This window comes from Gossypium hirsutum, chromosome D09, assembly GCF_007990345.1.
Source record: "Gossypium hirsutum isolate 1008001.06 chromosome D09, Gossypium_hirsutum_v2.1, whole genome shotgun sequence".
In the NCBI taxonomy this organism is placed as follows: Eukaryota; Viridiplantae; Streptophyta; class Magnoliopsida; order Malvales; family Malvaceae; genus Gossypium; species Gossypium hirsutum.
The window spans coordinates 8,466,846-8,478,898 of NC_053445.1; positions in this window are offsets into that span (position 1 = coordinate 8,466,846).

The following is a 12,053-nucleotide window of genomic DNA, read 5'->3' on the forward strand; positions in this document are numbered from 1 at the left end:
ATATGGAAATTTTTAGAAAACACGAAAAATTTTGAAAAATAAATTTTTTTGAAAACACGAGAATTTTTGAAAACACGAAAAATTTTCTGATTTTTCATTAAGCACGTATCGCATTTAACACTAATCGGTGATATTCACTCAATATAGCAATGAAATCAACGAATTAGTGTCAAATCGATTCGTTACCTTATTTTTGAAAACACGAGAAAATTTTTTTTGAAGACACGAAAATTTCGAAAGCAAGGATCTTTTTCTGAAAATACGAATTTTTTTTGAATATTTTCGATTTTTAAAAGGGCGTATCGATTTTAACGCGAACCGGTGATATTCACCCAACATAGCGATAAATCAACGAGTTCATGTTAAATCGATTCGTTGCCTTATTTATTAAAAGTATTTAAAATAAAATAAAATAAAATAAAATTGAATTAAATTAAATTAAATTAAATTAAATTAAATTAAAAATATAAATGCCAAATATAAAAAATGCATAAAATACTAATAATATTAAAACAAAAAAATACGAGCATTAAATTAAAATTAAAAAAACGAAATTACCGAAAAATCTCGGGACACGAGCTTCGCCGAACGGGTAACACAAAATTGAACCCCTTTTTTCTTGTTTTTTCTTGTTTTTTCTTTTTTTCTCCTTTTTCTTCCTTTTTTTTTTCTGCTGGGCTGCCTTGTTGGGCTGGCCTGCGCGGGCCTGCTGGCTGGTGGCCTGTTGGCTGCTTGTTGGGCTGCTGGAATTGGGCCTATTGTTGGCCTGCCCTCTTTTTTTTTTTGCTGCTTCTTTCCCTTTTTTTTTGCTTTGTTTTTTCTTTTTTTTGTTGGGCTACTTTGGGCTTGGCTAATGGGCTTGCTGGGTCGGGTTGGGTTGTCGGATCGGGTCGGGTTATACCCGGTTCGGGTCGGTTTGACCCGACTGTTAAAATTTTTTTTCTTTTTTTTCTTCTTTCTTCTTCTCTCTTTCTTTCTTCTTCTTCTTCTTCCTTCTTCTTCTTCTTCAAAACCGAGCCCCCCACACCGTCGCTTCTTTCCCGCCGCCGTTCGAGCTGCCACCGTCGACTCCCCCGGACCTTTCTCTTTCCTTTCTTTTCTCTCCCCTTTTTTCTTATTTTTGAAGCTTTTTTCTCTTTGAAACTTTTTTTTTTGGAGATTCATGGGGTGGGGGTCCTTTTTTTTTTTGGGTTAAAAGCCCCTTTTATAGATGATTTTTGCTTCATTTTGTAGGTAGTGGGTGAAGAAGGAGCAGCCACCCATGTTTGTGGCCTGAAAATCTGGGAAGTGGGTGCCCCAAATCACGTAACCTGTCTGAAGGACCAAATCACAAATGCAGCAAAACTTTTGGGGCTAAATGTAATTTTTAGAAAATTTAGGATTAAAATGAAATTTAATGAAAGTTTAAGGGTCTAAATGAAATTTAAAGAAAGTTTAAGGGTCAAAATGAAATTTAGGAAAAGTTTAGGGGTCAAAATATAATTTTTATTTTTTAATTTTTTTTTAAAATTTTAAAAATTAAACACAAATTCTAGTCGGACAAAAATTTAGTGCTTACAATATGACATAGAATTCAAATCATACATATGATTACCATTGATGGAAATTTTATTGATTTTAAGAAATGGATTTTAAAGAGCCATTTCATAGTTTTATTTTTTTTAAAAATATTTTTACTTTTTTTTTCATAATTATTTCATGTATTATATAAATATACTCCCCAATGTACGGTTTAGTTGTATGCATTGATTAAAATGTACTTAAGTGTTCTTACGAATCTATTTAATTTTTTTTTATAATGTTTCACTAATAATTTGATTACAAAATATGTGTCAGATGTAATAGGTGACAAATATTTTAGAACTGGTTTAGAACTAATTGTTAAGAAAGTTATTCTAAAAATTCTATTTTATTATATATATATATGTTATATGATATGTCTATGTATTTATGCTATCATATATATAATAAAAATAATAAAATAGGATTACTTCTTTTTTCTCATTTCTTGCTCGATGAATTTAATTAAAAATAAACGTTATATTTATATTTGATTACTAAATCATTTTAAATTAAGTTATTATATGATGTGATTAATAGTAAGGTATATAATATGGTAATTAAATTAAATTAAATTAAATTAAATTAAAATGTTACATAATATAATTAAATTAAGTTAATAATGAGCCCCATAATTATAGGTTAATAATTAAGGAAATATTTTGAAACTCAAAGATTAACTATCCTAAAACTCAATGTTTCAATACATGCTCCCGTACCTTCTTTCTATATTATATAAATATATGGTATGATATATATGACCGCTACATCAGGGAAGTCAGAACAATTTTTTAGAAGGGTCGAATGAAATTTTAATTTTTTATAGTCTATATCTTTATAATTTTTAAAGGATTAAATCAAATTTTTATAATTTCAGGGGAGAAAATATAATTTTACTTTTACTAATTTAAAATTTTAAAATTTTTTAAAGGGCCTAAATAGAAATTTTCTATTTTAGAGGGCCGGGCACCTGCCCGCGAGCCCCCCTAGATTTGCCTCTGTGCTACATGCAATTATATTATTTTGCAGGTTGTGTTCAGATTTTAGTTTTAAATTTTAATTATAATTTAATGGTTGATATTTAAAGTTATTTATTATTTAAAAATTATTATTATTAATGAAAAAAATTCATATTTAAAATTTAATTAAAAAAAGATAATCCACTTTACATATAACTAAAAAAGGAACTATTTTAAAATTTAAATAACTATTCTATAACTCAAAGTTTCTATATATGTTCTTGTACCTTTTTTATATATAATATATATGACTAGTTTGTATCCCTATGCAAACTAGTTATATAATTTTTTTTTAAATATCATTAATAAATTTCCTCAAAAATAATTAATGAATTAAAAAAGTAATGTAATAATAAAATATTTTTAAAAATATTTAACTATTTTTAAATATATTATATTAATGTTAATTAATCTTTAAAATGTTTAATATTAAAATAGTACAACAATACATCATGCTTTAAATATTAATATTAATTTGTTATAATTTAAACAATGTTATTAATGATTTTTTATAGTTTATTTAATTTATATATTATTAAATTAATTTTATTTTAAATTTAAAATTATTAATATTTGATTTTTTTTATAATTTTATATTTATATATGCTCTACAATGTAATTAAATCTTATTATATTTGAAAATTTTTGAAAATATAAATTTAATTTAACGAATGTTATTAATATGTGTCTTTTTGTTAAAATCTATATTTTAAGCTTAGCAATTTAATTTTGAGTAATTTTAATATTATAACCTTAAAAGTTACTTCGAATGAGTAAAATCTTGAAATAAAAAGATAATTTATTTAAAAATAATTTTATATTTAATAAAATTTTAAATGAAATAAATTTAAACAGAAGGTAAGAAATAATTTTAAAAAACTAAAAGGTAATGGTTAAGAGTAATTTACCCTCCCAAATTAGAAATAAGTGCTTGGAATGAGAGTATCAGGTGTCAAAAATTTATAATGAGAACATAAATATTTATTTTCTTTTTTAATCAAAACCTTATAATATAGTAGATATACACTGTTTTTTTTACTCGTGAAATGCACATGTTAATTGTGTGTATTTATTTAAATATATATGTTTATTAGATGAATTTTGGTACAAAATTATCACCATTTTATAAATATAATGATTAAGAAAGTGCAAAAATCTCATATAAGAAGTTTATAATTCAAAAAAAAGTAACAAATATTGTCAATGTTCCATATCTACAGTGTAACGCTCTCAAAATTTTCAAAGTCAGATTTCACGATATTCTAATAAATATTGTGAGATTTACTAAGAAGCAAATTTAATATTGTTATATAATAATAATTAAAACCCGACCGGGGATCCGACCCAACATCCAACCCGATTATCTGACCTATATAATAAAATTCTAGGGCATGGAAAAGGGGGCTCCTTCACCTTCCATCTTTCTCAAAAAACTAGAGATACCCTTTTCTCTCATTTTGGGACCCCATGTTTACTTTTGTTGATGCTTTGTATCAATAAATGTCGAAAATTTTACTGAGTTAGGAATTAATTTTTTGAATTTTTAGTAGTTTTGAAATTTTATTTAGCAAAGGATTAATATGAAAGAATTATGAAAAATGAGAATTTATTTTGAGAATGGCCCTGAGGAAAAAAAAAAAAAAGAATAAGGAGGGTTTATATAGTTATTAGCGGAATCACTATCTAGCTAATAGCCCAAAACCCGTTATAACCTAAAAGTCTCTGTTTTTAGTCCGCAATAGCGGCCCCTAAAAGAAATTGGTTTATTTCTTCATCCATCAACACCATTTTGGATAAAGGGAGTCGAATTTGTTGATCCAAATTTTAATAGAAATAATTTTGATTTTAAAATTGGTTTTATACTATCTTATAATTTATGTTTATCCATGGAATAACTAAAAGCTTTTAGTTCGTTTTTTTTCTTAAATTCTTAAAATAAATATTTGATCTTGTACTTCTTGTTAGTCGTTTAGCATTTCGATTGCAATTAATTTGATTAGTAGTTGTTAATTTGAATTAGTTAATTGATGATTATTAATTGATTTTGATATTTTGATGTGATTAATCGATAAATTTCATGGTCTATGTTCACTCACGAGCATGCGTTATATCTGATTAAATAAAATTTTTTTATTAATGAAATAGTAATAATAGCTTGAGTATAGTTGGTATGCTATAGGATATAAAGCTCTTTAAACATTGTGTATGCAGGTTGCTACTTGCACTCAGGAGTATTGTATAGCTGTGCTTTGCGCATTTAATGTGATGGTTGGGCACACACTAGAGTATTGTACTGTAGCACTTTGCACTGGTTGGATATGTATGTACTCGAATGATTTTTTCATATTGATTATTTGGAGCCAAAGAACTAATGATAGTTACTCATGAGTTTATAAGTGTGATATTAAAGTCAATTGGATACTATTAATAGTATGGGCAAAGTCAAAAAGTTTTCTTAAGGGTCAAAATTAAATTGTAATTTTTACGATATCATAAAAATGCAATTTCTCTATTTTAATAACCTATGTCTTTATAATTTTTAAAAGATTAAATCATTTTTTTATCATTTTTAGGGGGTCAAAGTACGATTTTACTTTTACTAATTTAAAATTTTAAAAAAACCTAGATGAAAAATTTTCCATTTTAGGGCCTGCCTTTCAGCCCCTAATTAATAGTGTAACTAATATAAGTGAATAAAGGTAGTTAAATTGTTGTTAATATACAATCCTTATTTCGTGGAGACGGTTTTCAGTTAGTTTATTCTTGGCATGTACTTAGGTCCATCAAATTAGTGGGTCATTTTTTTATCGGTTAAATATTTAGTTTGAAGAAAATGATTGTTGTATGTTTGGACTAAACAATTAATTTATTTGAGCTTTTAATTCTAAATTTGAAGACAACAGTTATCAAAGTGAATTTGAATTTGAAGACAATAATTATCAATCGAGCATAAAAATGACACCTTATGAGGCTTTATATGACCATAAATGTCTAACTCCTTTATGTTGGTCAGAGTTGAGTGAAAGAAAGTTAGCGAGAACAAATTTGATACATGAGACAGAAGAAAAAGTTCGGTTTATTCGAGACTGCTTGCTTTGACCAACAAAAGTCTTATGCTGACTTGAAAATAAAAGATATTGAATTCAAGATTGGTAATAAAGTCATTCTAAAAGTTTCAGCATGGAAAAATGTATTGCGTTTTGGCGGGAAAGGAAAGCTCAATCCGAGGTTTATTGGGCCATATGAAATTCTTGAAAGAATTGGACCTGTAGCTTACCAGCTAGCTCTGCCTTCGAAACTAGATAAGTTTCATGTATCGATGCTACTAAGATATAAATATGATCCCTCTCATTTTTTTAAATTCGGATGAAATCGAGTTACAACCTGATTTGACATATGGTAAAGAGTTGAGAAACAAATGTGTAACTTTAGTGAAAGTAATGTGGCATTATCACCATAAAGAAGAGGCTAATTGGGAGCTGAAAGAAACTATGAAATCTCAATACCCTCATCTTTTCTCAGGTAAATTTCGAGAATGAAAATTTTTAGTTGGGATAGAGTTGTAACAACCCAATTTTTAGTGGTGACGAAAAAGGTGATTTCGGAACCCTATTTTCGTAAACTGGCTTCATAAATATTAAATATAAATATTTATAGAGTTAGTATAATAATATTAAAGTTTGATCCATTAAATTTGTCTATTAATTGCTTAGTTTAAGTGTAGGGACTAAATTGTAAAAGTCTAATCGTTATAGGTTTTTAATTGGCCAAAGGCTTAGGAACTTAAATTGCAATTAGCCAAAGGTTTAAAATGATAATTAAACTATTTTTCAATGATAGTTAGTGGTTGATGGTGACTTAAGCTAATTAAACATGATTAGTTTAATTAAACTTAGTTAATTAAGATTAACCATGGTATAAATAAGTGAAATTACAGGAATATGTCATCTTTTTATTTCTTCTTCTCTATTGTACATGCTTAAAAACCTAAGGAATCCATTTTTAAAGCTTCAAACTTGCGGTCCTCAATTGGTATGTTCAATTAAGCCATTTTCTTGTAATTATTATGTTTTTAAAGTCATGAGAGCTTGATTTAGTTAGCCCATGTACTAATTTGCAAAATTGCTAATGTTTTTTTTTAAGTTTTCATTATTGATTTCTTGAAGGAATTGGTGTTAAATTGATAGATTTTAAGCTTAGATGTGAAAAAAAAAGACTAGATTGTAATGCTTAATTGTTAGTTTTGTAGAAAGGATTAAAGTGAATAAAATGTGAAATTGAGATGAAATTTCTATATAAGTAGATAATAGAGAGTCCCTAAGGGATGTAATTAAAATTGGTTTTAAAATCAAGGCTAAAAATTGGAAGATATAGTTATTTCGATTTCAGGGACTAAATTGAATAAAAAATAAAAATTTAAGGGTATTAGAAAAATAAAATTATATAGGTTCATAAATATCATGGTAATGTATAAATGTTTAGCGTTGATGAATTGTCTAAAATAATTGTTTAGATCAAGAAATGGATCAAACTGGAGATAATTGGAGAAAAGCCAAAATTATCAATTAGTCCCTGATGATTCAACTTGTTTGATGTTTTGACTAGGTAAGTTCATATGGTAATTGTTTATATAGGTTTTTGTGTAATTTATTTGTAATTATATATGTATTTGGTTGTGAATTGGCTCAAAGGGCTAGAATTGAAATAAATTCAAAAGAAATGTTTACATGTGTTAAAGATGACCGTGTGAACTTTGTAAAGGTTAGGATATGATTGACATGCCAATAGGGTCTTTTTCATACTTGTACAAGGTTGATGATAGATATTATCGAGATCCTGCATTTGCTGCGGATACTCAAATACATGTGACACAGGTTTAGCTCGGATGAGTAACCTGATGTCGTTTTAAAGGTTTAGCCTAAACGAGTAACCTGACATGCTTATATACTCAGCTTGGACAAGAAATCAGAGGTTTCAATATAAAGGTTTATCCCGGACGGGTACTTGACACGAATATATTCAGCTCGGACGATCAATTGGTGTGGTATAGTTACGTGTGTATCTGAGTCCGTTTACTAGGGTTCATCAGGTGAAATAATATACATTAATTGAGAAATTGAAATAAGTTATAATAATATTGATGATAACTTGGTGAAATGTTAAATTTGAGTTTGATCAAGGTATTGAAATATTAACATTGGCATGATATATGATTGTTATATCATATGTTTCATCTACAAGTTAATACTTACCTTGTTGATGTGTGATTTGCCATGTCTAGCCAAACTATGCCAAGCTAATTAGCTTATTGTATTTAATTGTACGAGAAGGTAAGTTTTGTTTTATATGCTTACTAAGAATTTTATATGCTTGCCTATTTGTTTTTCCCTTTTCCTTGTAGATTGTTACCTTGCAGAACACGTCAAGTCAGATCGTATTAGAGCTCACTTTATCATTGAATTGTTAGTTTTTTGATCATTGAGTCAAGGGTTGTAGCATGTACATATGTGTCTTGGTATATACTTAAATGTATAAAAGTCTCGATCAGTTGGTATCTTATGTTGAATATGGTACATGATGATGATTTTGAATGTTCGACATGATATGTTGTATTTCCATGTTTTAGGTATGTGTTAATGAATTGTTATTTTAGTCCATGGTTAAAGTCATGAAAGTTTTGATGTTGAATTGAGTATGTATGCAAATGTGAAGCTAAACATGATTAACATAATTGAACGAAATGCTTGGAATCAAATATGTTTTAAATGATGATTGATAAAGAAATATGGTCTAATTTGGATGATTAATGGCTATGTTTGAGGCTTATAAGCCATATATGTGCATAAAGTGTTTGTAAATGAAATGAAATGGTATGTTTCAATAAGGTAAGGTATAGGTAAAGATTGATCTTTGAATGATTTGGTTGGTATGCCTTAATGATATAGAAATGTTTAAGTTTAATTGATGTTTAGGTAGTAAATGCCTTGTTGAAAGGTTGAATATGAGTATTAAACTTGTTTAGTATGATTTTGGTATGTTTTGAATCAGGTGAAATAAATATTTTGTACACAAATTGATAAGTTTGGTGGAAAGATTGAAATAGGTACCAAATGGTTCATTTTTACCAAAAATAGACTCCACGTCTCGACGGCCAACCAAACTCATCGCAATGTCAACCGACAGTGAGTCAGGTTGCAATGTCGAGCGGCCTGAGGTCACGATGTGGCAAACTATTTGGCAACGTCACAACGTCGGCCATGAACTTTTAACACTTCGCAATTTGATCCTATTTTGTGCTTAGATTGACAAAAAGAGCTTTCGTAAGCTTGAATAAGAATTGCAAATGATTTATTGTTGTAATTTAATCATGATTGAAGTTTGAATGCACGTGAAATATATTATTTTATTGTATATTTGACTGTAGTTGCTCCGACAATGAATGTAACATTCCGTAGCTCGAACACGACGATCGGGTCAAGTGAGGGGTGTTACAATGGGGATGGTGGAAATTTGTTTTCTTAACTTTATTAAAGATTTCTCTCACTAGCCATAGTTTTCTCTCACTAAACTCATAAACCCTAAGTATTGAAAATATGAAAGAAATCGAGGGTTTATGCTTAAGAGGTGATTTTCAACAAAAGAATCTAGTATTGGGATACTCTTTTATGGAACACTTTAATTCTTTTTTTAATCAAATCATGATTCTTTTTAACCATATAAAACAACTAGAACTTTTAAGCTTTCTAAACCATAATTACAATTCATTATGTAACTTTATTCATGAAAAATTTTCAATTTTGTTTAACATGAAAAAATGGAAAGTTGTAGTTTAGTCCGTATACTTTTTACTTCTATTCAATTTAGTCCAAACTCAATTTTCTTCCCACTTGTTCACTTCCTAGTCGCATGGTACTTTATTAATACTCTTTAGCCCGCTTCTTCACTGTTGGGAAATTTGCTCTTTAGGTCTTTGTACTTTTTAAAATTTACAATTTGGTCCCCTTTACCAAAATTTCATATTCACAAGCATTTGGAAATTTTTATTTTCTACAAATAAATTTAATTCTTTAAGACTTCATTTAATACACTTGTTTTCGATTTTTCTTAGAATTTTCACTACACTAGATCCTAAAACAGTACCATTTACTGTACCAAAAATTAGGGTGTTACATTAAATCTCAACTCTCTTTCTTACTCTATACTCAAAACAATCAAATATAACCTCATAAATTTAGAAATATGGTGATTAGATGATGATCTAGAACTTGGAAACACTCAAACCTTTCACCAAAAACATCAAGAAAATACAAAAATCGAAGCTCCTCTCCCAAACCAAGATTGACATGGAAATTATGAAAATGGAGAGGAAATGAGAAAATATTAATACTAAGATGCTTCTAATAGGTAAAGAGATCATTAGAAAACACATTTACCTTACTTGAACCAATAGAATGGGATTAAAGATTAAAGAAGAGAATATTAGAGAACTTGAGAGAAAATTCTTTCGAACAATTTTGCTACTATCATGAAAAAGAACTTCCATAACTATTCCCTCTTATAAAATTCAACAAATGGGCTTTTCTTACATGCTTTAGGGCTAATTACTTTATAAACCCTTCACATGCTTTTAATTTCTAAAATTTACCCTTAAGACATTTACCCATCAAATTATGACTTTCTTACAAAATAGTCCATCTCTCAAATTTTCTAATTCTTTATTTCTATTCAAATTAATTCTATTTTATAATGGAAATTCACTATAGCGTGTTATAAAAATTACCTGATACTCGTTCTCAAAAAATCTCTTAGTTTAAGAATACAATGTTCCAGTTCAATCCAATATCCATGATCCAAGGGATTAAATAGGGGTGATCTGATCCACTCCGATTCTCCAAATATGTTCCCCTAATCCACTCCGATTCTCCAAATATGTTCCCCTAAGTGATATGATCTTCATTAATGGTATAAATATCATCCACATAATCAACATAGCCCATAAACACGGTTCAATAAATTGCCAACAATATAAATATGGAAACTGTCTTAAACAACTTTAGTGGTAAGGGAGTGGGCACTCCCTCAAGCACTCAATTACCTTTTTCATATTTTTCTACAAGATCATCACGAAACATATTTACCTTACTTGAATAAATAGAATCGGATTAAAGGTTAAAGAAGAAAATATCAGAGAACTTGGTAGAAATTTCTTTGATCAATTTTGCTACTATTGTGAAAATGAACTTCCATAACTATTCCCTCATCTAAAATTCAACAAATAGGATTTTTCTTACATGCCCTAAGGTAATTAATTTATAAACACTTGACAGGCTTCTAATTTCTAAAATTTACCTGTAAGGCATTTACCCACAAAATTTTGACTTTCTTACAAAATAGTCCATATATCAAATTTTCTAACTCTTTAATTCTATTTAATTTAATGAAATTTAATAATGAAAATTCACTATAGTGTGTTATAAAAATAATTCGATGCCCATTCTCAAAAAATCTCTTAGTTTAACTTATCGAAACGACTTAAATTTTCGCTTTTAGCATTGTACGAATTTTCTCACATGTGACAATTTTGAAACATTACAAATATATACATTTGTATAATTACTCATAGATTCGAATGTATTCTGTTAAATTGTAGTGTTTCATCAAAATCTAACCTAATATTTACATATATGTTCTCTATGACAACACCAAAAATCAGAACTCATAGACTTTGATACCAATGAAGATTATCACGTGAATAATGTATAAACAATAATAATAAATGTGGAATCAAATTAATGAACTTACAGGATGGTTTGACGTGAATCGAGTCTAATACAAGAGCATGAAATGAAAAGTGTTCATTTTTCACCGTTTAAATTCTTCTGAAATGCAGAGAAATCCGATTATTGCATTTAAGAGAGAACTTATTTTCTCGATCCATTATCAATAGATATTTTGAATAGCGAAATATTAATAACATAATAGTGCAGAATACAAATTTCTTTTATGGCAGAATGTTGCCATAGAACTTTGGATTGTGCATTAGCTCATTGGAAATGGCATAAGATCAATAGCTTAACTTATTTCTTTTTTCTTGCAAAGTAAATATTTGATGTAGTATTTGAAAACCATGGCCGACAAAACATGTGAATATTTTCCTTTACTTTCACATGGAGGTTCTCCGTTCACTGCATTCATATGATTTTCCGCACATAAAACATGTGATGAAAATCAAACGAGTGGCTCAAAACTTTTAGCTCTTTATTATTTTTCTTATGCTTTTGGCAAGCAATTGAAAGCTCATCGATCGTCCTTTCTTTTATCTTTAATTACCTTACAAAAACATTGCGAAATCCCATTGAATAAGTGTCATTAGGTCATCTCCTCAACCCTTATTTTGGATAAAAAGTTGGGTACTAACACTTCAAGTTCGGTACACTCTACAATTTGCTAGCATTCCAATTACCTAACTCTGTA